This window comes from Lepus europaeus, chromosome 3, assembly GCF_033115175.1.
Source record: "Lepus europaeus isolate LE1 chromosome 3, mLepTim1.pri, whole genome shotgun sequence".
NCBI classification, from domain to species: Eukaryota; Metazoa; Chordata; class Mammalia; order Lagomorpha; family Leporidae; genus Lepus; species Lepus europaeus.
In genome coordinates this window covers 156,915,817-156,941,277 of record NC_084829.1, presented here as the reverse complement: position 1 = coordinate 156,941,277, position 25,461 = coordinate 156,915,817, and positions in this window count along the sequence as shown.

Genomic DNA, 25,461 nt, shown 5'->3' with positions numbered 1-25,461 from the left:
TCAAAATCAAAGCAAATGTCTAAGCTATATTTACTAATGTTAAATTCAATTGCCAAGTTATCTGTGTGTAATAACATAATATTTTCCAGGAAAGCTTTAAAATGTGGCATATAAAAGAGTACTAGAAACTATTTTCAGGGACTGGTGCTATGGAGTAGTGGGTTAAGCCACCGCCTGCAGCATCCCATATGGGCACTGGTTTGAAAGCAATGAAAGATGCTCCAAGTGTTTAGGCCCCTCACCCATGTGGGAGACAGGATTGAGGCTCCTGGCTTTGGCCTAGCCCAGCCCTCACTACTGCAGCCATTTGGGGAGTGAACAAGTGAATGGATGATCTCTCTCTCTCTCTTTCTCTCTACCTCTACATCTACCTCTACCTCTCCTCTGTAACTCTGACTTTGAAATAAATTCTTTAAAAAAAACTATTTTCATTATCATCAATTTGATTTTTAAAAAAAGATGACTTTTCTGATAATCCCTTCTAAAAGAATTATTCCAATACAAGGATAATTAAGGCCAACCAGGGAGATAAAAACCTTCAAATGCAAGATGTGAAGAAATGTCAGAGGGTGTGAAACAATTGTTTTAATTTTTTCTCATTTGTAAATTCATTTTATGCCTTCAAGTGCAATATAAATTATTTACTAAAATTAGCTGCAATCACTTACAGGGATGAGTACAAGCAGATTCACACATAAACCTGTATGGTTGCTTTATTTGCATGTAAACTGTGCTAATGTCTAATTAGAAAGGTAACTATAGAAGTAAACAATGCTTAATGTTGCAAAAAAAAAATAATAAAAGACCCACTCCTTCCCTTTTTCTGAGTTAAGCAGGAGGCAAGGAATGCTAGTGGAACATAAGGAAAAATAAACATTATTTGCAAACATTTTTAAAAATCATATATTTTTTTTTAATTCACAGGCTTTTATTAGGATTCCACTCCCGGGTGAGGTTCCTCGGTCCCAACAGAGCAAGGGCCGGGGAAGTCGCGTGTCAGAGATTGGGAGTGCTCCTTTTATAGAAAAAAATCATATTTTAACATAGAGTTTTGCATAGTTGTCATCTCTGTTAACAGCTATGATTAGGTTTATGGAAGATGCTAGAAATTTTATTTGCTGGTTGAGACAGACACTCATTGTGAGAATTCTGACCCCGCAGACACACACGCTCCATCTTAAGAAGCCAAGGCCCAGGCCGGCGCCGTGGCTCAACAGGCTAATCCTCCGCCTTGCGGCGCCGGCACACCGGGTTCTAGTCCCGGTCGGGGCACCGATCCTGTCCCGGTTGCCCCTCTTCCAGGCCAGCTCTCTGCTGTGGCCAGGGAGTGCAGTGGAGGATGGCCCAAGTGTTTGGGCTCTGCACCCCAGGGGAGACCAGGAGAAGCACCTGGCTCCTGCCATCGGAACAGCGCGGTGTGCCGGCCGCAGCGCGCTACCGCGGCGGCCATTGGAGGGTGAACCAACGGCAAAAGGAAGACCTTTCTCTCTCTGTCTCTCTCTCACTGTCCACTCTGCCTGTCAAAAATAAAAAAAATAAATAAAAAAATAATAATAATAAAAAAAGATTAAAAAAAAAAAAAAAAAGAAGCCAAGGCCTGTACTTTCTCCCTAAGCTGTTGGTCTCCTGGCTCAATTCAAACTTTAGTCACCATCTTAGCTTTTCTCCGATTCTCAGAAATGAGGACTTGCTAGCTGGAGAATAAGGCACCATGAAAAAGATTCTGAATGACCCAGCTGAGTACTCAGCCTATCATTTATTGCTTTGTCTTTCCTGTTTTCAGTTGACCGTTCCTTCTTTTTTTCAACCCAATACAGGTAGAACAGCGCCTTGCCTGAGTCTGAGTACCCCTATGCAGCCCTCATTTCATCATTAGTAAGTGTCGCACAGGAATCCTGAGGCAAAGGATGTGGAGGGATGGAGGACTGCCTCCACATCTAAAAATGACACAAAGAGCCAAGTCCTACCACATGGTGGTCAAATCTTGGAAATCTCTCATCATCATCATCATATCAACTAAATTGTCTGTTTTTCACAGCAACAATCTGCTTGAAGGAAGACAGTGGAGGCGATGGTGGAGAGATTGTTAGAGTATCCAATGCACTTTTCCAGATGACAGACTGAGATGTCTAAAAAATTCTTGGCAAAGCCTAATTGCCAAATTCAGATGCAAATATAGAAATTAAATCCCACCCAACATTTCGTATGCCTTGCACACACAAATCTTCATGAAGATGCTACGTCAAATAAGTCAATGAAAAATGACCATTATTATTTATACTTGCCCTCAAACCACTGCTTTCCAGAGCTGTGGTGTCTTTGTGTGTATATATGAGTAGACAGATCCATAAACATACTTAGAATGTATACACATGCATAGTTTATGTTGGTGACATGGGGGAAATCTTTTTGGTTGTTAAGCTTTTCCTGGTGAATGTCATTCTCAGAATAACCTCAAGTTCAGCAAGCCAAATACATACAAGGGTAGAAAGCACTACATGGAGCCAGTGTTAAAAGCTAAGTCAATTTATAAGCATTGCCATGCCTGCGTCTTTAACTGTGCCTGTAGCTGTAGGCTACACTGCATTTCAATCAGTTCGAGTTCAGCTGTCTGTTTTATTACACCCAGGCCAGTAACACTTTGGGGATTTTTAGTCCCTTCAATGACAAATGTATATTCAAGCACTGCTGTGAGCAGCAGCCCTCAACGCAGGTCACCAAAGGACAGCAAATGGAGTAGGTATGTCAGAGAAATGTTCAGAAAAATACCTCCGTAGGTGTCTGCAATTGCCTCCACTTTCAATATTTCCAATCTTTGAGAAGCATGTAAGGTTGTTTTTTTTTTCAAGCCATATAAAAGAAACAATCTATGTCTCCTAAGAAAAAATATCTAGAGTGCCTAAAAACATATCCAGCTCAACTTGAACAAATTTAAGTCATCCAGATGACACAGACAAGATCTTTATATTCCTATTTGGGTGGTTAGTTGGAGGGAATGTGTTCCAGTACAAAGCAAGGAAGTCTATTCACAGGGGCAACTCTGAGATCCTTATTTCACAAAGCTGAAATAAATGTCTTCAAACCATAAAATGCATGAGCCATGCTTCAGGAGACTCTGAGAAATGCTTGTGCTCTCCTTTAGCCAGCACACTGGAGAGAAACAGCACAGCCTCTTCCAACGAAAAAGGCGTCAGGGGTGCTGATTCAGAAGAGACACTGAAGTGGCCCTAATGTATTTTTACTCTGATGCCCAAGCTTGTTATTAAGGCCCAAGCTACACCAATATACCCAAATTATCTCTGTGAAGTTTTTATTGCATAAAGGAGGTAGGAAGTTTTCATCATCTCATCAATCAACTGAAAACTCTTTCTGCTGACCCTAGATCTGGCTCCATCTGTTATAAAATTCCAATTAATTTGTGCAAGATGCAAATTTTATTTAACTGAAAGAAGGTCTGTGAAATTTTAATTGTTGGCCTTCACTTGTGGCCCTCCCACTGTAGAATTCCATCTTCAAATATGCCTTGTTACAGAACTGAAAGCAACAATAACTTTTGATTTGCTTTTCTCAGTTCTCCTGCCTATAACATCAGGAGCTAATCACTTGACAACCAATGTCAGAGCATCAAGAACACGAATGCTTTTAATGTCTGAAGTCTTTCTTTTTTTACTAGTTTGTGATGTGCATACTTTTTCTTACTCTATCCTATCTCTTGGGCATAAGAAATCAAGCAGAGTATTTTCCATACTAGGGCCACTTGGCAACAGCCATGTAACCAGCTTTATCTTAGTCAAATTTGAGTAAGGATCAGACTCCCCAGAGAACAATTAAAGACAGTTTGATTTTCTAATATGAAATTCACAATAGACAGTAAGACCATATCCAAATCAATACTCATTTAATATCACATTTGTTCCCTGCAATAAACATTAAAAGGAGGCATTGAGTGCTAATATGTCATATTCCAAAACGAGTATATAAATCTGGAGGTGTTATAAATATGTATACTGTGTGTGCTATTCAGTATTTGCCTTTCATGTTCTTTTTGCCAGAAACCTGGCAACACTTCAAACAATTAGGGAAAGGAAAAAAATTATCTTTAGGGAATATCCTTCAATACTGTTTTTGTTTGAAGGTGTGTGCAATTCTGGGACACGTTTTTCCTTTCTTCAAACCTTGGCAGTGACACAGAGCTCAAAGCCCCTGCTACAGGAGAACTGTGTCTCTGTCTTCATGTATCACCATACTATTAAAAATATCTCTGTCATAAATTCAGTTAATTTCTAAAAAAAAAAAAAAAACAACTGGGAGTTACTGATTTCAAAATGAGCTTAAATCTCAAAAAGTGCTTTAAAATTCCATTCTGGGGTCATATAGCCCCCTCCCCCTAATTTCTTTTTCATGGGTAACTATGCAGAGGATAGACTACACTAGGCTTTGACCTCCCCGCTCTGTGTAGATTGCCCCTTTCTCCCATGGTAAATCTCCAAACCACTAGCTAATTCCTTAGAAAATCCTCTCTCCCTCAACCATCTTTGTCATGGAGAAAAAAAAATCAAATAAATTGATTTGTTCCATATATTAACAATTAATATGCCACAAAGATCAAGGACATTTGCTTCGTCCATGCAGTGTTTTTTTTTTTTTTTCCTCCAAATATTGCAATGCCCGCTCTGCCAGGCACAGTGCTGCTCAGGGAACACACAGCCGTGGGCAGGATGTACATGAATTTCTCTTCTTCTGAAGCTATTGTAACAAGCCCTTTGTCACCCCATTTTTGGTGGTTTTTTTTTAATCTATTATTTTCCCTTTATCAAACTTGCCTGGGGTTTTTTACTATATTGTTGGTCTTTCAAAAGGAAGAATTTTACCTCCATCAATGACATACACTGAACTCTGTCTTCTATTTTACAAATTTTTGAACTCTATTATTTTCTTCCTTTTGGTGTCTTTTGTGTACTCATACATTCCCTGCAGTTCCCTTTTCCAACTTGAGTTGGCTGCTGGGTTCTTTAACATTTAATCTTTCTAATAAGTGTATTTGGAGGCTGTATATTTCCTTCTGAGAAATGACTGACTCATATTTCACAGCTTTTGACACATCACATTTTCATCTTCTGTTTTGAGTTACTTGAAAGAGCATGTTTCATTATTTCATAATTGTGGTTTTGATTTTTTAAAGTATTTATTTTATTTGAAAGAGTTACAGAGAGAAGCAGAGACAGAAACAGAGAGATCTTCAATCTGCTGGTTCACTCCCCAAACGGCCTCAACAATCAGGCCGTGCCAGATGGAAGCCAGGAGCTTCTGCCAGGTCTCCCACATGGGTGCAGGAACCCGAAAACTTGGGCCATTCTCTGCTGCTTTCTCAGGCACATTAACAGGGAGCTGCATTGTAAGTGGAGCAGCCAGGACTCGAACTGGCACCCTTATGGGATGCCAGTGCTGCAGGCTGGGGCTATAACTCATTGTTCCACAGTTTTTATTTCTAACTTTACTGGTCATAGAATATGACCAGTAATTCTGATTCTTTAGTATCTGATGGTTCAATTTTGTGACATTTTGTACCTGCTCCATGTGTATTTGGAAATGGGTTCTGTAACTAGTCTAGAAGATTCTGAATATCTATTAGATGAAACTTGTACACAGTTTGCTTCAACTTCTACATTTCTGTTAATTTTTTTTTTGCTTATATATTAAAACATTGCAAACACAAGGTAAAATATTCCAGTGTGGGGGCCAGTGTCATGGCATCCTAGGTAAATCCAACGCCAGCATCCCATGTAGGCAATGGTGCATATCCTGGCTACCCTACTTCTGAACCAGCTCCCTGCTAATGGCTCTGGAAAAGCAGTTTTATCCAAGTGCTTAGGCCCCTGCCAACCATGAGGGAGATCTGAATGAAGCTCCTGGCTCCCAGCTTCAGCCTGGCCCAGTGCTGACCATTGTGGCCACCTGGGGAGTGAAACAGCAGATGGAAGATCTATCTTTGTCCTTTGCTCTGTAACTCTTTCAAATAAAAAAAAATAAATCTTTACCCAAAAGCTTCCAGTATGATTGTGGATTTGCAAATTTCTCCTTGATTTTCTAACAATTTCAGTTCATAAAATTTTAGGCTAGCTGTGTACTACTGTAGAATTGTTATATTTTGCACAGGAATTATCCTCTTACCATTATGTAACAATTATTATTATTCTTAACAATGTTTTTGCCTTAATGTCTATTTTGCCCTGTAATTAATGTAGCTCCTCTGCATTTCTTCTGGGTCATGTTTTCCTTCTGTATGTGTTCTTACTTTCTTTACTCCCAGTCTTTTTGACTGTATTTGAGAAGTGCTACTTATAAATAGCACATAGGTGACATTTTAAGAGAATCTCTATGTTCTAAATGGTGAGTTTATCTATTCACATTTGCAATGACACCGTTTTATGTAATGATACAGATGTAGCACAATAAAGAAGGAAATTTGGAGAAAGAGAAGGAAGAAAGTAAATGCAAAATAAGTTGGGGTGATTACTGCAGATTGTATACTCAGATGACCAAGAAGGATGGCTGTCATGGTAGAAAAGAGCCTCCTATGGCCCCAACTCTGAGCTGTAATATAATTCAAGTCTAAAAGGAACAAGAGATCCTTAGGGGAACTAGCTAAGTGCAGGTCTGAGTTAGGAAGGTACAAGGTGAGCCTGGAATATCTTGTTCTGCCAGAACATTTTCAAGATTAATGTGGTCTGCTTAAAGGACATAGGAGTCAACTTGAAGGAGTCTCTAATGGCCAGAATTGTGTCAATCTGAGCATCAAAAAGAATAATGATTGAACCACTTAGCATCTATGAAAATCCATGTGATTGTAATGACATAAAAAAGTCTCAAAAAATAGAAATTTTTAAAAGTACATTTGTGATCAACTGTGGCCACTCTTAACTCATTACTTTGAAAATCTGCTACATAAAGGTAAGGAACCAACCAATTACATTTTTAAGTAAGAAACTTACTAGATAACCAAATAGTTTCAGTTGAAATGCTACTTTTTAGAAGAATGCCATAAAGCCCTGGCCTGTAGCGCCAGCATTCCAAATGGGCACCGGTTCGAGTCCCGGCTGCTCCACTTCTGATCCAGCTCTCTGCTATGGCCTGGGAAAGCAGTAGAGGATGGCCCAAGTCCTTAGGCCCTTCATCCCCATGAGAGACTTAGAAGAAGTTCCTGGCTCCTGGCTTCTGGCTCCAGATCAGCTCAGCTCTGGCCGTTATAGCCATTTGGGGAGTAAACCAGCAGATGGAAGACCTCTATCTCTGGCTCTACCTTTCTCTGTAACTATTTCAAATAAATAAAATAAATCTTAAAAAAGAAAGAATGCCATATAACATATTTAGAAGGAATGACGGAATAAAGAAATCATCACTTTTCCAGCCGGCGCCACGGCTAACTAGGCTAATCCTCCATCTGCAGTGCCAGCACCCCGGGTTCTAGTCCCGGTAGGAGCGCCGGATTCTGTCCCGGTCACTCCTCTTCCAGTCCAGCTCTGCTGTGGCCCAGGAAGGCAGTGGAGGATGGCCCAAGTGCTCGGGCACCTGCACCCACATGGGAGACCAGGAGGAAGCACCTGGCTCCTGGCTTCGGATCGGCACAGCGCTGGCCATAGCGGCCATTTGGGGGGTGAACCAACAGAAAAAGGAAGACCTTTCTTTCTGTCTCTCTCTCTCACTAACTCTGCCTGTTAAAAAAAAAAATCATCACTTTTTAATCTACAATGAAATTTTTGACCCAGGAAAAAAATGATCAGTTATTATTAACATTAAGTAAATAGTTGGGGAACTGAACAGATTTTTAAACCAAAGTTGCACTACATAGTCGTAGGAAAAACAGACCTGGGCAGTGAAAAGGTCATCAGCCATTATCAGAAACCAGCACCAAGATAGACCAAATCCACGGTCACGCCTTTGTTTCTTGGTTTAATAAATATAAAATGCTTAATGTCACCAGTGATATAAGCTAGACCAAAAAATGCTTATCTGGAGTTAATTCTCTACCTCGCTTCCAGTTAACAGTAAACATAGAAATAAAAAGAACAAGTTCATCAGTACCCATAAGTTTACAATAAACAAATCCATGAGATGAGTTAGGCTAGGATCTTCAAGAAATCAATGCCAAGGATAAAGATACCTCCAGGTTAAGGAGAGTAAAGGGAAAATGAATAGATATTATGAAACGCTGCTAAATTTGGTTATACTTAGGAAAACAAATAACCTCTAAACCATACCTTTTATAGGCAAAATTTCAATATATAATGGATATTACATGATATGAAACAATTATTGCCTTGTGTAATTATGTTATTTTGAATACATAGTCAAATGTTTCCATTTGTTTCAAGAAGCAGTATAGGTAGAAGAAAATAAAGTTACAGCTAAATGACTAAATAAAATGTGGCATATCATATCATTTTTCTGTTATAATTTGTTCTGTCCCAGTAGTCCTCAATTCTTTAGGGAGAAAAAAAATCATTGTTTTATGCAAAGAAACACAGACACTTTCTTATTTCTTTTCTCTTACTGTTTTCTTTTAAATTTTTATGTGAAAAAAATGTTAAGCATCATAAAGTCTAAATTTGATTAATTTCTTTATATTCTCCACAAACAATGCAAGGCTCTTGAGAAAGACTTAATCCCAATAATACTCCTTTGATATTACATATTAGTATGGCTCTGCATTTTAATAGCAACCTAATCAGTTGTCACATCACCACCAGTATCACCATATTTAGATATCCCACAAGTTTACATTTTGCTGACTTATTATTGCCATAGCTTCCTTTTGAGTTTATAATTCTTCCTATGCTTCATTCTCTAATATTTACTTCAATGTTCTTACATGAGTGATACATTTTCATTTTCCTGGTCTTTTTTTGGGGGGGGGGGTGGAGGATAGGGGGAGTCTGGAAATACCTCTCTCCTGTTTAAATCAGTTTAGCTGGGTATAGAAATCTAGTTGAAAGTGATTCCTCAAAGCTGTTTGGAAGCTTATTTCTTTGTTTTCTGCTTGCTTTTGCTGTGATTAGAAAGTGTGAAGATAAATTGTTACTAATTTGTGAGGCTTTTGTTTTCTTGGTGGTCTACATTTTTACTCAAGTTGTTGTACCTTTGTGATTTTCTTTATCCTGCTAAAAGCTCATTATGCTCCTTGAATCTGAAAAGTCATGTCTTTCATCAGTTCTGAAAAATCTTTAGCCTTGAACTTTGAATACATCTTACATCTACATGGGTTTCTTTAACAGTCAAGCCCTCCTGGGTTGTGCATTTGCAGCTCACATAATTACAACGATTATTCATTTTCCTCTTCTTGTCTCTTTTGCTCTGTTTCCCTCCTAGTTCAGCTCTATTGTTCAAAGAATTTCATTGCATTTTTCTAGATGTTAGCTGCAGGTAAGTTTTTAGAGTATTTAGGCTGCTATACTGCCAAAATTGGAAGTACTAATTTATTTCTTTTTATCTTAGAAGGCATAAATAATTTTTTCTCATTGTCCTTTACCACTTTTACTTATATTCAAGCAGAAGAAGAAATAGATTTATGAAAACTAACATTGAGTCTCTTCTCATGAATGTCTCCCAAGTTAGTTTATGTTCCTCTGAAGTTTCTGGCATACAAACTTTCAAAATCTGCTACTATTATTTCACCAAGCTACATTTGGGCAATATATTTATTCCTGAAAAAGGAAATTAGGCAAGAGGAGAACTGTCTCCTTTCATTTAGAACATTCCTGACTTTCATATGTTAATTTTTATTATTGTCAGCTTCAATATCTTTGATATTGCTGTCTTTTCTAAGCCTTGGGAATTACACCTGATTTGCCTCTTATTTCTCAAACATCTTCTTCTGTACTTACGTGTTCTCCTGTTCTTACCTAGCCCACTAAAAGTGAAACTCCCCATTCCCTTGTTAAGGCAATGATGCAGGAAGCTCTTTTCCTCTCCACATTCCAACCATGGACCTCAATGATCATGTCCCTACTTACACCAGCCACTACTCTTCCTGATGCTTTTCTACTGGAATCGCTGCCTCAGACTTGATATTTTTGTCTTTTATAGCACATGTTGCCCTTTGTGTTCATCACAATATGTTCAAAGTCCAGCAATTCAGCTCTATGGAATAGTATCTGTGTACTCTAGTTCCACTTTATAGCACCAGTAAATTCCTTTCTGGAGACAAATAGTCCTTTAGTGCTAGAGTTCCTGATATCCCTACTCCCCTCTGCTTCATGTATAAACCAATGTGCATGATGGTTACTTTCTAGATTAAATTTCCAGACTTCTGAATTCAAGGCTTTCCATCAATGGCAACTTCCCCCATTCCCAATTTTCCCCTCTGTTCCAATTCAGGCTTATTGAACACCCTGACATAATGGTTAGTTTTAAAGCTGTTTATTGTTACTCTATTTAGAAAGATGTCTCTGCTCCCAGTCAGCAGCCTCATTCCAGGGCCAGCTGGGAAGGAATATAAAATATATAATCACTTCTTCTCCGTACTCCATCATAATTACATATGCAGGATTATTCCCCCTCATCTCCATTATATGAGCAAAATCATTTCTATCATCTTTTTCCTTTATCAGATAAGCATTGCCTGGAATAAAAGCAATTTACATATCCTTAGCGGTACCAGGAAAGTGTGAGAGCCTGGGCAGGATGAGATCCAGGAGACAAATCAATTAATAAGTATTAATTACAATTCATACTTGACCAGTGCCATTCTGGTAAAGGCAGGATTCCAGCCCTGGCGGGCCCCCTACTCCAATATGAGGACCGTGGGATGAAGGAGAGGATGTGAACTTCTGTAGGATCTGTGTGTGTGGCTATGTGTTTAAGCAAATGAATGACAAAAAGATTTTCAAAGTTTACAAGTTTTATTTTGATTTTAGAATCTTGAAGCCTCTATCTACTTTATTGTACTTCCTTTTCTACAATGCTTAGTAAAGGTAAAGGAAGGCATTGGATGAATTTTTAAAATGATTATTATGGAAATGAAGCAAAACAAATCAGCTGTTATTTTTTCAAAAGTTCATTGGTACTTAATTCAGAGTTGCCCATACTTACCAGTCATTCAAGGCTAAAAGATTATTTTTTTCTAAAAGTGACTATCCCGTCGGTGCTCTTTGAAGTACTCTGAGTAGAAATCACACGACTACATTCTAAAGATGCACTCCAAAGGCTGCTGTGAACTCCCGTTTCAGGGCTCCTCCTGGAGCACACACTGGCAACACTGAACATGTCCCGACACCCAGAATCCACAAGATGGCATTAGTGTTCACTTTTTTTTTCTTTTTTAAAAAAGTTAATTTTATAACTGTTACTAAATTGTCTTTTTTTAAAAGGAAAAGATAAAAAAAACTCTCCTGCAATATTTCTTACTATGATTAACAATGATACTGTGATATCTCTGGAAAGACTACAAATCAAATTACTTGCCTACCCTTTGTACCTGTGTTTTGAAGTTTGATCACCTCATTCCTCAAACATCTGAATCTCTCTTCTGCTGTATGAGTCTGAGGCTGCTCTGTCCAATAGTCACCAGTAGCCTCTATAATTTAAATTTAAATAAATTAGGGGTCAGCACTGTGGTACAGCAAACTAAGCTGCTGCCTGCAATGCTAGCATCCATTATCAGAGAGCTGGTTTGTGTCCTGGCTGCTCCATCAACAAGCCAGTTCCATGATAACGTGCCTGGGAAAGCAGTGGATGATGGTCTTAAGTACTTGTGCCCTTCTCACTCACTTGAGAGATGCAAGTAGAGTTCTGGGCTCATCCCTAGCCTTTGGGGTCATTTGGGAAGTAAACAAAAATATAAATAATCTTTTTTAAAAAATTAAATAAAATTCAAATACAGCTTTTCCATTGTTGAGTCACATTTCATATTTTCAATAGCTAGTAGCTACCATATTGTACAAAGCACCTGTTAAACATTCATATCATTCCAGAAAGTTCTAAGGGATGGTACTGTCTAAGATCATAATAAGCCAAATACTTGAATATATTTCCCAGGACCTCATATATACTAACAGTATCCCCTTGTTGATGTCTTTCTCATGGCATTCGTATTCTGATGTAGAAACAGTGGTGAGCAGAAAGTTTAATATAAAGTGTAATCTTCTGCATACCTTTGTTCACAGTGTGCTTTCAGAACACTGAAACATCCTTTAAAATATCAATTGGTGGTCATGTGTTTAGGGTGTACAATACTGGACATCTTCAGGACAGCTGTCAGCATCTATTTTTGTTCTGTTATTGAGGTCCAGAGAGGTCACGGCTTTCAGAAACACAAAAACAAAATAGTAGAGCCAGAAAAGACCCTGGACATCATGTCATTCAGCCTCCTCTTGTGACTTTTTAGGGTACAAGACCATCGAACAAGGCATGTGATGTAATGAGAAGACTTTTCCACATGACCTTGGTTGAACTTCCTTTTAATTGTTCAGGGAATTTTTAATATAATGGGAAGATCTTCAAAATATAAAATTAGTGGAATAAACAAGAAACAAACTATATAACTTGAGTGAAACTATAAATTGTACACTTGGTTAAGATTCTCTCTACTTAAATTTTGTCACACGGACAATGAATGATTGGGAAAGGTTATATGCAAGTTTACTTTCAGTGCTAAATTTATCTCTTGTTTCACATTTAGTGTCAGGAATCAAAGGATTTTCAAAGTCACAAGATAAAAGCAGTACATCTACCTTGAGTATTAATTTTGCTCAAAGATTTGAGGAGGAAAAGTTAAGGACATTGACTGGTAAGTGATTTAAAAATTATCTTTTTATCTTTAAAAAATGCAGATGTGTTACGGAGGAGATAAAACATGAAACTACAAAGAAATATTATGCCTGCAGTGGGCTATTTGAGATACACTCCAAACCCCTTCAAGAGTTCTCATTCATTCTTTCTGCCTTTAGGGACAGTTTTAAAACATGTGAGAAGTGCTTCAATAAGCAACAGCATAAGAGGGAAAAGCTTCCCAATGACAAGTTTGGAGATTTAACCACAGTTTGATAAGGTCTACAAGACTAGAAATGTCATTTTGTTAAACCCATGACAAGATTAAAGTTAGTTCACAATAAAATACAAAGTAAAGATGCAATGCTTCATGATAATGGTAGTGGGTAATTGCACCAGAAATCTGGACTAAATAATTAACTAAATTTACAAAATCATACGCTGTAATTCCTGGAAGCTAAGTAAAAAGAAACTAGAGCGGTATAATTTGCATTTCATAATAAATGAAGACTACTCTGCATAAGGAACATACACAAACATACACAAGCTCAGAAAAATCAGAGGGATCAAGTGAAGATGTATTTTATAAGGAACATTAGGATTATAAAATGAACTTTATGTTTAACAGCAATTTTGCAAATGATAGAAAAGTGCTTTTCATAAAGCCATTTCTTAGCTTGACCCTGGAAAAGATCAAAAGCTTGTTGCTCTATGGAAAATTTGTCAGACCACTTTTACAGAAAGTCAAACACTAATGTGTTCCTGCATATAGCATTTGTGCAACATAACTTAATACAAGGGTAGAACTTAGAGAACACACAGAAATTACTGATTTCAATGATCACTGTCTTTATAAAAAATACTAAGTGCTTCATTTTTTAAAAATTTGTGCATTTAAATACCACCAATGCCAACAGCAAGCCATATAATACCAAAAGGAGGGAATTTAGATACACATTTAAATATCCGTTGCTGAAACAGAGGTGAGACCAGATCAACATCTATATAGATGTCTGGTATCCCTGTAAAAAAAAAAAAAACCTACCAATAAATATCATTTTTCCAAGATACTCTTCTAAAGAGATGGGAATATATTGGCAATTCTTGTCTCAGATTTTCAACTACTAATGGTAATTACATACGGAACAGTAGATGATTACTTGGGTTTTTTTTATTGTTTTACCACCACAGTCATTTTAATTGCACAGTTCAACAGTGTGAAGTACAAGGGAGCTTCAAAAACTTTATGGCACAAAGCATTTTTAATAGAAAACTTTTATTTAATAAATATAAATTTCAAACTTAAAACTTGGATTATAGCAACTCTTCCCCTCATAACCACCCTTCCACCCACAAACCATCCCATCTCCTACTCCCTCTCCCATCTCATTCTTAAGATTGATTTTTAATTATCTTTATATACAGATCAACTCTATACTGAGTAAATATTTCAACAGTTTGCATCCAGACAGACACACAAAGCACAAAGTACTGTTTGAAGATTGGTTTTCCCATTAATTCTCATAGTACAAAGGTCCTACATGGGGAGCAAGGACAGAGGTCCTACATGGGGAGCAAGTGCACAGTGACTCCTGTTGTTGATTTAACAATTGACACCCTTATTTATGACATCAGTGATCACCTGAGGCTCTTGTCATGAGCTTCCAAGGCCTTGGAAGCCTCCTGAGTTCACAAATTCCGACCTTATTTAGACAAGGTCATAGTCAAAGTGGAAGTTCTCTCCTCCCTTCAGAGAAAGGTACCTCCTTCTTGGCACACAGCATTTTGAAACCATCTATAGGTTCTTTCATAATATGTGTATCCTACAAACTTCTTGAAGATCCTGTACATATTTCTATTGTTGCACAGATCTTTATAATGCTTTTATCTAGAAACACTGAAACTAGACCCATTAAACATTAATCCCCCCCCACCGCTCCCAAAGCAGCACTTGGCAGAGCCTTTCCACTTCATGTTTCCATGTGTTTGACTAATTTAGATGCTTCATATAACTAGAATCACAGAGGATCTGTGTTCTCACATATCTGATTGGCATAATGTCCTCCAGGTTTATTCATGTAGCATATAACAGAAATTTCTTCTTTTTCAAGAATAATATTTCACTACACGAATATACCATATTTCCTTATCAGTTGATGGACATCTGGGCTGCTTTCACTTCTTGGTTATTATGAATAATTCTTGGATAATCATAGTTGATCAAATATCTCTTTGATATAAGGTTACTTCAATTTTTTTGATATATACTCAGAAGTAGGATTGTTGGGTCATATGGTAACTCCACTGTTAACTTTTTGAGGAAAGCCCACATTGTTTTTCAAAATGTACTATCCTGCAAACATTTGCACCAATAAAGTGCATAAGAATTTCAATTTCTCTGCATCTATTTATTTGCTTACTATTCTTTTGAATGTGGCCATCCTAATAAACAAGGATCACTCCACATAGCTCTATCAACCGTGACAGCCAGACTTTGGATAGGAATATCATATAACAAACAATTAAGGATGAAAGTTGCTTAGATGACCTGAATTATGAACTAACAACAGGACTGTAAGGGTTGCAAAAGTCTTAAAGGGGTGTAATAATGGTGAGTAGTCAAATAACAATGCCAGTCACCTTTGCTGAGGCTGTGAGAGGATGGCTCGAGCTTCCCAGCTGTGTTCCTACCACATAAAGTCAAACATAGGAAAATCCTGAACCATGGTGAGTTCCTTTCCCACCTTTGGGAATCAGTAATAATGATGACACTGCACCACACATTGTTGGTGTGAAGATTAAAGAAAAGTTAGTACATAAGGAGTCTGGTAGATAATATACTATCAACAAATGTTAGCTTCTTTTACCTTAATCCTAAATCTATTTCTCATGTAAGCCAACATATTAAAAGATCAGGACTTGAATTTTTAATAAAGCTGTGTTGTAAAGTTTCAAGAGACATTCAGCAGACATCATGATTTTTAGGAAGTTTTTTTTTTTTTTTAAATCATAGTCTACACCATACATTCCACCTGCAACTACCCTGAGGAGGGACCTACTACTCAAAGTAGATTTCAGTAATGCTCCCTGCAGACTTTAGCACTGATTTAAGACATGAAATGAAAAGAACTGTTTAGAGTGAACTGCTCTGGAGTTTAAACAACTCGGTCTGAGAATCTGTGCTCATCCAGAAGGACATAGTGAAGCCTTCACACTCATCTTCGGTAGTGCACTGCTTGATTCTAGTTAACAAATACAATCTACTTTCTGCAGAGATGCCAGAGGAAGCTTCCTAAAACATAAGCTGAATCATGTCACATGTCAACTCAAAACCTTCCAGTAGCTTCCTTCTAGAATACTGTTAAACCACACAAGACAAGGATCTTTGTCCTAACTGATGCTGCAAACCCCGTATAGTGAATACTGCCTGACAGCTATTATGATCTTGAGGACTATGTATTGAAAAAAGGCATAAATGAGCAAAGGAATAACTGAGGTAGTCAAATGGAAAGATTTCCATATTATTTCCCTGGGTTCTGCTTAAATCCTGTCTTACATATTTTTCTAGGCCTTTCTTGTCTCTAACGGAGATTTCAGATAGAGTCAGGAAACTAACCGATCTCTGCTGATGGAAGCTGTGATCTCTCTGGGGGTTGGTACAAATGTCTCTCCCAAAACACTGGTGGACCTGACCACTGTAAACTCTTTTGAACTCCTTCCCCTGGAGGAAAGATATCACTCAGCGCCCAAGTCAATGCAAAGACTCAGAGCACCTGTTTTGAGGGAGGAGCAAAGCTAGGACATGACTGGTTCTTTCAACTCCATCCAAGGAGCTCCTCACACAGATGGACATCCTCAAGGTTAAGCATAACAGTCAATTATCAGTCATGCTTTGCTCCTTCCATATGAAGATTACCTTAAAACTTATATTGGTGTTTACACTGAACTATCTAAACTATATTGAGTTGTAATTCAGTTTGTCTCTCTTTGGATAAGATATCATTGCAAGAAAATAGCCCACTGAGAAATAAGTTTCCTAGGCCAGGTACGCCAGCAATTGGATTTTATTAGGACCATTTCTATTCTTGACATTCAGGGCTCCTAAAATTATTATATCAATTAAAGAATGCCTCAAACATATAATGTTTAACCAATTCCTACTTAGGAACTGAACTTTATATACCCACTGACTCGGGGCGGGGGGGGAGGGAGGGAGATCAACCTAACCTACCAAATACTCAAGTCAGGAATAAAAATAGGGTCTCACTGTTATGCACTCAGGTGATTGGAAATTGGTTTGATATTAAATCTAATCAGGACAACAAGAAGTCCTGAACTCTACCAAGAATGGAGTTAAGTCATCCAGTGTTTTTCAAAAAGAAATGTATTCTCTTAAAAACATATATAGAGAGGAGAAATGTTACTAGATTTAAAGATCAATGAATAAAATTTAGAAAACTGGGCTCAATGCCTTAGAACATTGCTTTCAAAAGTGAAACCAGGGGCTGGTGCTGTGGCACAGAAGGTTATGCTGCATATGCAGCACTGGCATGCCATACGGGCGCAGGTTCAAGTCCTGGCTGCTCCACTTCCAGTCCAGCTCCCTGCTAATGCTCCTGGCAAAGCAGCTGCAGATGGCCCAAGACCCTGGGCCCCTGCACCCATGTGGGAGAGCTGGATGAAGCTCTTGGCTCCTGGCTTTGGCCTGACCTAGCCCCAGCCATTGTGGCCATTTGGGGAGGGAACCAGCAGATGGAGATTCTCTCTCTCCTTCTCTGTAACTCTGCCTTTCAAATAAATAAATAAATCTTTAAAAAAAAAAAGTTGAAAGCACACTTACATTGCCTGAGAATCTAATCACAAATTCAAGTTTTCACTCAGTCGGTCTGGATCAGGATTGAAATTCCACCCCTGTAACAGGTAGCACCACTGCTGGTACACATTTGAGAAATGAGAAACATTTCAGAAAAAGCTGATCCAAACAGCCAAGTTCCACGAGTTAAGAAAGAAGCCATCCACAAAATTTACGCCAAAAGTGATTTTATCGGACCCTTGGATCCTTGTTAGGTTCACAGACATGTCTGGGATTACTTGGTGGGAAGGGGTTCCCTATTTAATTAATAGTAACTCCAGCTTCCTCCATCCCTCAAGTGTGGCCCTTGATGTTTGGCCTGGGGTTGGTGCCATGAGTTTTACTGCTTGACTTCCAAAGCTTCAGGATGAATTTTTTCTTAAGCCTTTTGCACAACTACAGGAAAAACAAACAGAAGAGCATCCAGCAATCCAGTGTACCATTCAGGGCTCACAATCACTGACAGAAATGGGAGAGGCTGAGATCCACTGGAAGAACAAAAGCTCTGTCAGAATTCATGGACAGGATTTGTCCACATAACCTTGAACTCCAGGAAGAGCCATGAAGTGTGATGAGCACTGCTGGAAGGCCTTGAGCAGCTCTGCCTCCTAGGAGCCTGCAGCTTGGTGCTGGGTTGCCTCAACCCACCCAGCGCCAAGAACCATGCTGGGCCATTGTGATCATTCACAGCTCTCCCCTGGGCATCTGCAGCCTCAGAGGCTATGCATTTAACATCAGGCAACAAAAGAAAGGAGCCAATTATGCCAAAGAGCCCAGGCAGGGTGAAAATACCAAATAAAAAGTTCTTTGACTTGCAGAAAATTCAGTACTTGAATAAAATTCATTTAATGTTGAGCTTTCCCTACAGAGTTCTCTCGGCATGGCCTATTGTGCTGCATCAAACAAACAGAGCAAAGTCAGCGAGTCATTCTCCTCACTGCAGACTGAACAGAAATTTAAGTTGGAGGAAAAGCCAAGTATACCCAAAAACAGCAAATCCATCCACCTATAGTAAAGGCTCAGAGACCTATGAATTTGATGGCTTCAGGGGTAACTCGATCTCTTTGACATAAATATAAATTATGTTTCTGTTATATTACAGTTTTAGACAACCAAAGTGAATGTTAATTATAAAAAAGACTTATTTGGAGCCAGTATTGTAAAGACAGAATAATGTGAAAGATCTAGAAAAGGAGTGATTAAAAGAAAAAAGTAGAAGAACCAGAAGAACTTATTGACACAGAAGCCAAAAGAAGAGAATGGATTAAGAAAGGGATAAAGGTTAAGTCTTTATTTCAGATGCCCAAATTCCATGTCAAGTGTTTGGGTTTGAATCCCAGTTCCCCCACTTGTGATTCAGTTTATTGCTAATGCATGTCCTGGGAGGCAGGAGATGATTTTTCAAGTACTTATGTCTATACCATCCACATGGGAGACCAGATTGAGCTCTGTGCTCTTGACTTTTTCCTGGCCCAGCCATAATGGCTGTGGGTATTTGGAGAGTGAACTAGCAGATGGAAGATCTCTGTCTCACTGACTTTCAACTAAAATAATTTTTTTAAAAAAAGAAAAATCACCAGTGTTAAATATATAAGAATGTTAAGGAATTAAGACCACTGACAAAAAGTTACTCAATTTCCCAAGCAGCTAGCCATTGTTTTTCCTTGAGTACATAGTTTAATTAGATTCAATGAAGAAGAGGTTATAAAGGGTGAAACTTAAAGAACAAAGGGTTGACAGAGAAATGGAAAAGTTTCCCTTTACATAAGAAGGAATAAGAAAATGAAGGTGTTGAGAGCAAGACAGAAAGAACATGTTTATGTCAACGTAATGGGGAGAGGACCCAAGCCAGTGACTTCAGTCTCTGAGCTACAGTCAATGGTAGCAGTGCCGTTGCCATTTCTGAGAAGGGACGGTAGGACTGAGGCTAGGACAGTAGGGATATTTTGTACAGTAGCGGGATTAACAGAAAAAGAATATGAGCAAAAAACATAGGCACACTTGATATACTTAGTACTGAAATGATCTTAAAGCACATGTTATAAAAATATCATTTATGTCTTATTAGTTTCATCTTTGCAATACATCTTTAAGAAATAGGTTTATAGAGAACCCTATCTAAACAAATCTGTCGTGCTCATTTTTCTGTGCATCTCTCTGCTCAGCATGAAACCTGGAAAGCAGCATGGCTGGAAAGACACCTACCTGAACAAGTTCTGCTCCAGCCAGTGAGCACACCCTTACCTCATTGAACAGGGCACAATGATTATCACTCCCGGCTGTAAACCCCCTGCAGCCACCCACCTCCCTACTCTGTTCTACAGGGGAAGAAAAACACTTGAAGATCTTATAATCTTCCTGGCATTATGTAGCCAATTAGAGACAGATAAAAAACACAAATCTCTTGTATTGAGATCCAGTCCTCTGTCTGTAACCAAGCTTATCTCCCCAGGTAGCCAGGACACTCAAGAGAGACCTGAGCTCACTCAGCATTTGATCTATCTGGTAATGTCCATTTCATAGAGAAATCTAACAGGATTTACTGAGGGATGTATCATCATTTTTAAAATATTTTGTATTATGTGTTAATAATACTATAAGAATATTTTTAAAAGATTCTATGTGTGTTTTTTTTTTGTGTGGCAGGTTATGTCAAATAGAATCCCCAATTCTATACCATCTTACTAGGTCTGCACTGCCCTAACCAAATACCATCAATTGGGGCCAGCACTGTGGCTTAGGGGGTAAAGCTGCCGCCTGCAGTGCCGGCATCCCATGTGGGCACCAGTTTGAGTCCCGGCTGCTCCACTTCCAGTCAAGCTCTGTACTATGGCTTCGGAAGGCAGTAGAGGATGGCCCAGGTTCTTAGGCCCCTGCACCCACATGGGAGACGTGGAAGAAGCTCCTGGCTCCTGGCTTCGGACCAGCACAGCTCCAGCTGTCACGGCCATCTAGGGAGTGAACCAGCGGATGGAGGACCTCTCTCTCTCTCTCTCTGCCTTTCAAATAAATAAATGTTTTCTTAAAAAAAAAAATACCATCAGTTGAGAGGCTTGCCAACAACAGAAATTTATTTCTCACAGATCAGGAGGCTAAGAAATCAAAAACCAAAACAGAATTTGTATCTGGTGAGGATTTGCTTTCTGGCTTATAAATGGTGTCTTCCTGTGTTTACACATGGTAGATGGGGCAATAGTGCGCTCTCTCTCTTCTTTCTCTCACCTCTCGTCTCTTTCACATGGGCACTTCCATTCACAAAGTCTCCATTCACATGACCTAACCGCCCCACAAGGTGCCACCTCCTAATATCATCTACTTTGAGGGTGAGGATTTCAGCATATGAATTGGGATGGGGGATTAGAAAAAACATTCATGGGACCAGTTGTAGCATGGTGGGTTAAGCTGCCGCCTGTTGACACTAGCATCCCACGTGAGCACTAGTTCAAGACTTGGTTGCTCTCCTTCCAATCCAGCTCCCTTTTAATATTTCTGAGAAAGTAGCAGAAGATGGCCCAAATGTTTGGGCCCCTGCAACCATGTGGGAGACCTAGAAGATGCTCCGGGCTTTGCCCTGGTACAGCCCCGGCTATTGTGGCCATTTGGGGAGTGAACCAATGGAGGATCTCTCTCTATGTCTCTCCCTCTCTCCCTCTCTCTGTATAGCTTTGCTTTTCAAATAAATAAAAGATAAATCTTTAAAAAAACAAATAAAACATTCAGATTGTGGTGCACACAGACAACTCTTTGGTTTATCTTCACAGGTAAATTGCATGTGCTTATACACCCTGCATATGAAATTCTGTCCCTGTCCTAGTGACAGAAATGTGGATCTGTGTGTGTGTGTAGATGTCTCAGTCTTGTCTACAGTGGCACTGGGGCACTCACATTCTTTCGTCTAGAATTCTTTATCATAGGTGTACATCCATGCCATTTTTTTTTTACCTGTTTGAGAGTTTAGTGTAAATAAAACTGTTATTTCTTTTATGTAAAGCTAGTTGCTGATAGGGGGATTAGGCTCATTAGTATCATGTTCAACCAGTCTTAGTTAACTCCTAGGGGCATTATTACCCTGAAATATGTTTAGTTAGAACTCAGAATACAATCTCCTAATAACACGTCAATACTGCTTGGCTGAGCAATGCTCTAGCAATGTTCAAAGATGAAGCAAGAAATTACAAAATAGTGAGAGATGCTAGTTGATACCAAAGGTATACAGAGGCAAACAACAGAATCCTGGTCAACAAATAGGTTGGGGGTCGAAAGCCAAGGAGTATCCAAGTTAATTTATGCTGGTGTAATACTCAAAACAAAGCCATGAGCAAAAGGCACAGGCAATCAAAAGAGCAAGTGGCGGCCGGCGCTGTGGCTCACTAGGCTAATCCTCTGCCTGCGGCGCCGGCACACCGGGTTCTAGTCCCAGTCAGGGCGCCGGACTCTGTCCCGGTTGCTCCTCTTCCAGTCCAGCTCTCTGCTGTGGCCCAGGAGGGCAGTTGAGGATGGCCCAGGTCCCTGAGCCCTGCACTCACATGGGAGACCAGAAGGAAGCACCTGGCTCCTGACTTCGGATCGGCGCAGCGCGCCGGCCATAGCGGCCACTTGGGAGGTGAACCAACAGAAGGAAGACCTTTCTCTCTGTCTCTTTATCTCTCACTAACTCTGCCTGTCAAAAAAAAAAAAAAAAAAAAAGCAAGTGGCATGACTGCAAGAAGCAGCAAGAGGAAACTGCTGCTTAAGTTCTATTAGAGTCAGGAAGCTCCTCCTAGGGAGTATATGTCTGTTTGGGTTGCAAACAGACCACATTCAAATTAATGGTTAAAAATCCACTCAAGGGACCCACGCTGTGGTGTAGTGGATAAAAGCCACTACCTGTGTTGACTACATCACATATAGGCACTGGTTCGAGTCCTGGCTGCTCTACTTCTCAATCCAGCTTCCTGCTAGTGTACCAAGGAAAGCAGTAGTAGACAGCTCAAGTACTTGGACCCCTGTACCCATGTGGGAAACTTTGAAGAAGCTTCTGGCTCCTGGCTTCCAATCAGCCCAGCTCCAGCCATCACTGCCACCAGAGGAGTAAACGAGCAGATGGAAGAAATCTCTAACTCCGCCTTTCAAATAAAATAAATCTTTTTAAAAACCCCAGTCGTTATTCGTCAAGAGTTTACAAAGTTCATTGAGTGATCTTTCCTTCTGGCCAGCCTCAGTTGATCTTGGTTGAGCTCCCTCACGTGTCTACAGACAGCTGGTGTGTTGGCCAGCTGGTCGTGGATGGCCCCTTTTTGAAAGACTCAGTTTTTCTCCATGAGGCTCTCTTATGCCTTCAGCAGGTTAACCTGAGCATGTTGTCATTTTGCAGTATAAGCAAAGAGGCAGAAATATTCAAGGGGTTTTTATTCAAGTCTCTGCTTGCACCTAATTTACAACTGCCCCACTGACTAAAGCACATTCTGTAGCTAAGCCCAAAATCAGTATGGGATTGCACTGCCAAAGAATGCTGGCACAAGCCGAGACCATTAAGTCAATATTCCACAGTAGGAGGCACTGTCAGTGCATTGGTAGTTCAGAGCCAAGTGATGAGGACTGGTAAGTTCACTTGTCAGCTCCTCAAAGATACCCTCAGAACTGATGCATGGCAAGAAACCATTTAGCTAGTGAATACTTGCTCACTTGCTCCAAAGGAAGGAAGGAAATAAGGCCCATTCAAATCCTGGCTGCACATTTCTACCTGCCAAGGCTTAAGAATGCAATGTGGGACATCTAGGCTAGATATAAAGAAATTCTTGCTGACAATGAGAGTTGTTAAACACTGGAACGGGTTACTAAAGGAAACTGTAATTTTCTTTTCTTTTAAAGTACTTAAAATCAAACCAGCTACCTAGTTATCTGGTGTGTGTTCTTGGACAGAAGCAGAAAGATGAACTAATTGACCTTTTAGAGTCCCTCCAGACCTATTATTGTCATGCTGAACCTATTCACACAATGGAAGAAGGATTCTAACAGCTTGCCTTTTATTCCTACCACTTAACACACATTTATTACAGACCTCTCTCTGCTTGGCACTTTGCTTGGTGCTAGGGATGTAATCCCAACCTTTAAGGAGATCATAGGCTTTGGTCAAAAGGTGGAGCAAAAATGCCCCATCTACATTAGTGTTAATGCACCAAAGTGATAGAAGATGCTATTTAACACAGTGAATGTCTTCAAAGGACAAAGGATACTGTGAAGGGAAAGGTCCTTCACCCTGGGTTTCTGCCTATCTTTTGTGCTGGCCAAAGGAGCAGAAGGCTCTTTTGTTCAGGTGAACCCACTGATGGGTTTGAGAGAGACAAAGGGGCTTGGAGTAGAATTACAGGTTAGGGGCTAGAGAGAGCAGAGTTCTCTGCCTCATCAAGTAAAGAACTTGTGCTTTAAGATTTATATATTTATTTTAAAGTCAGAGTTACTCAGAGAGAGAGGAAGAGGGAGGGAGGGAGAGAGGGAAGAAGGGGGAGGGGGGGGAGAGAGAGAGAGAGAAAGGTGGGGAGGGGAGAGACCGAGAAATCTTTCACCCACTGGTTCACATGTCCCAAATAGCTATGATGACCAGGGCTGGGCCAGGCCAAAGCCAGGATCTTCATCCAGGTCTCTCATGCGGGTGCAGAGGCCCAAGCACCTGGGTCATCTTCTGCTGTTTTCCCAAGGCACCAGCAGGGAGCTGTATCAGAAGTAGAGCAGCCAGGATACAAACCAGTGCCCATATGGGACACGGACTTCATAGGTAGTGGCTTCACCCAATATACCACAATGCCAGCACGAACTTGTGCTTTTCTTGAAAGCCTAAAAAAAATAATGGGTAAGGAATAAAGATGCTACATGGAAGGCAAAAGTATGGTCATTATATAAGGGAGCTTGGCTATTGAGAAATCCCTTGTTGTGTGGTAGCTAAAGGATGCTTAGGAATCTAACAATCTAACTTTAAATAATTTAATCTACAAGAGGAGAAGTTTGTCCAACCACGATGGCTGGTGTAGCCTCATGTCTTCCTGCTTCCCCCTGCGAAGTATGATGTTAGCCCTGAGAATAATGCAGGAGAATCCAGAGAGGTCCTCAGAGGAAGCCACCAGGACTGAAGAGTTGTTATGATCAGCATAAAACAAGGCCGCTTTACAAGCCCTACCCCACAGAAGACAGCCACCCAGGCTCAGAATTCTGTACTCTCAGAACACAACAGGAGGTGGCCCAGGTAGCCTAGGACCACTGGATCAAATGGAAGTCTTTCACACAACCTCAAAGGAGCCAGGCAGAACTGGAGGGGTGGTGTTGAAGCCCCCGTGACAACAGGAACCTTGGGCATGCGCCCTTCCCTGTCAATCTGCCCTCTGCAACCCAGGCATTGTCTGGAAAGGGCCCTGGGGACCAGCAAAAAGGACTCATCACAAGTACCCGGCCCAACAAGTTCTCTTTGTCCCACAATGCCAGAGACTGTTCCCTCACCTAGAGACTTACAAGAGGTGACAGGCTTGGTGACAGCCTTCAGCCTGCACCAGCAGGGACTAGAAAGGTTCTCAGTGACTCGCCTTAAAGAATGGCTAATGGAGTTCCTTTGAACAGAAATGTAATGAAATGAAGGCGCCCCTGTGTTGTGGGCAGCAGGGCCCCTGGCTGGGTTCTTCCCAGGTTCTTCCTTTCATACATACATGAAAGAATTCAAAGTAGAGGCACGAAGATGTACAGGGAAGCAGAATTTATTCAAAGCAAAAGAAAAGTACAGTATGTTTTCTAGATAGAGAAAAAGAGAATGAACAAATGGCCAAATCTCAAAAATGGGAGGAAGCCCTCACCAAAGGAGAAAAGAATAACCCTCCCCC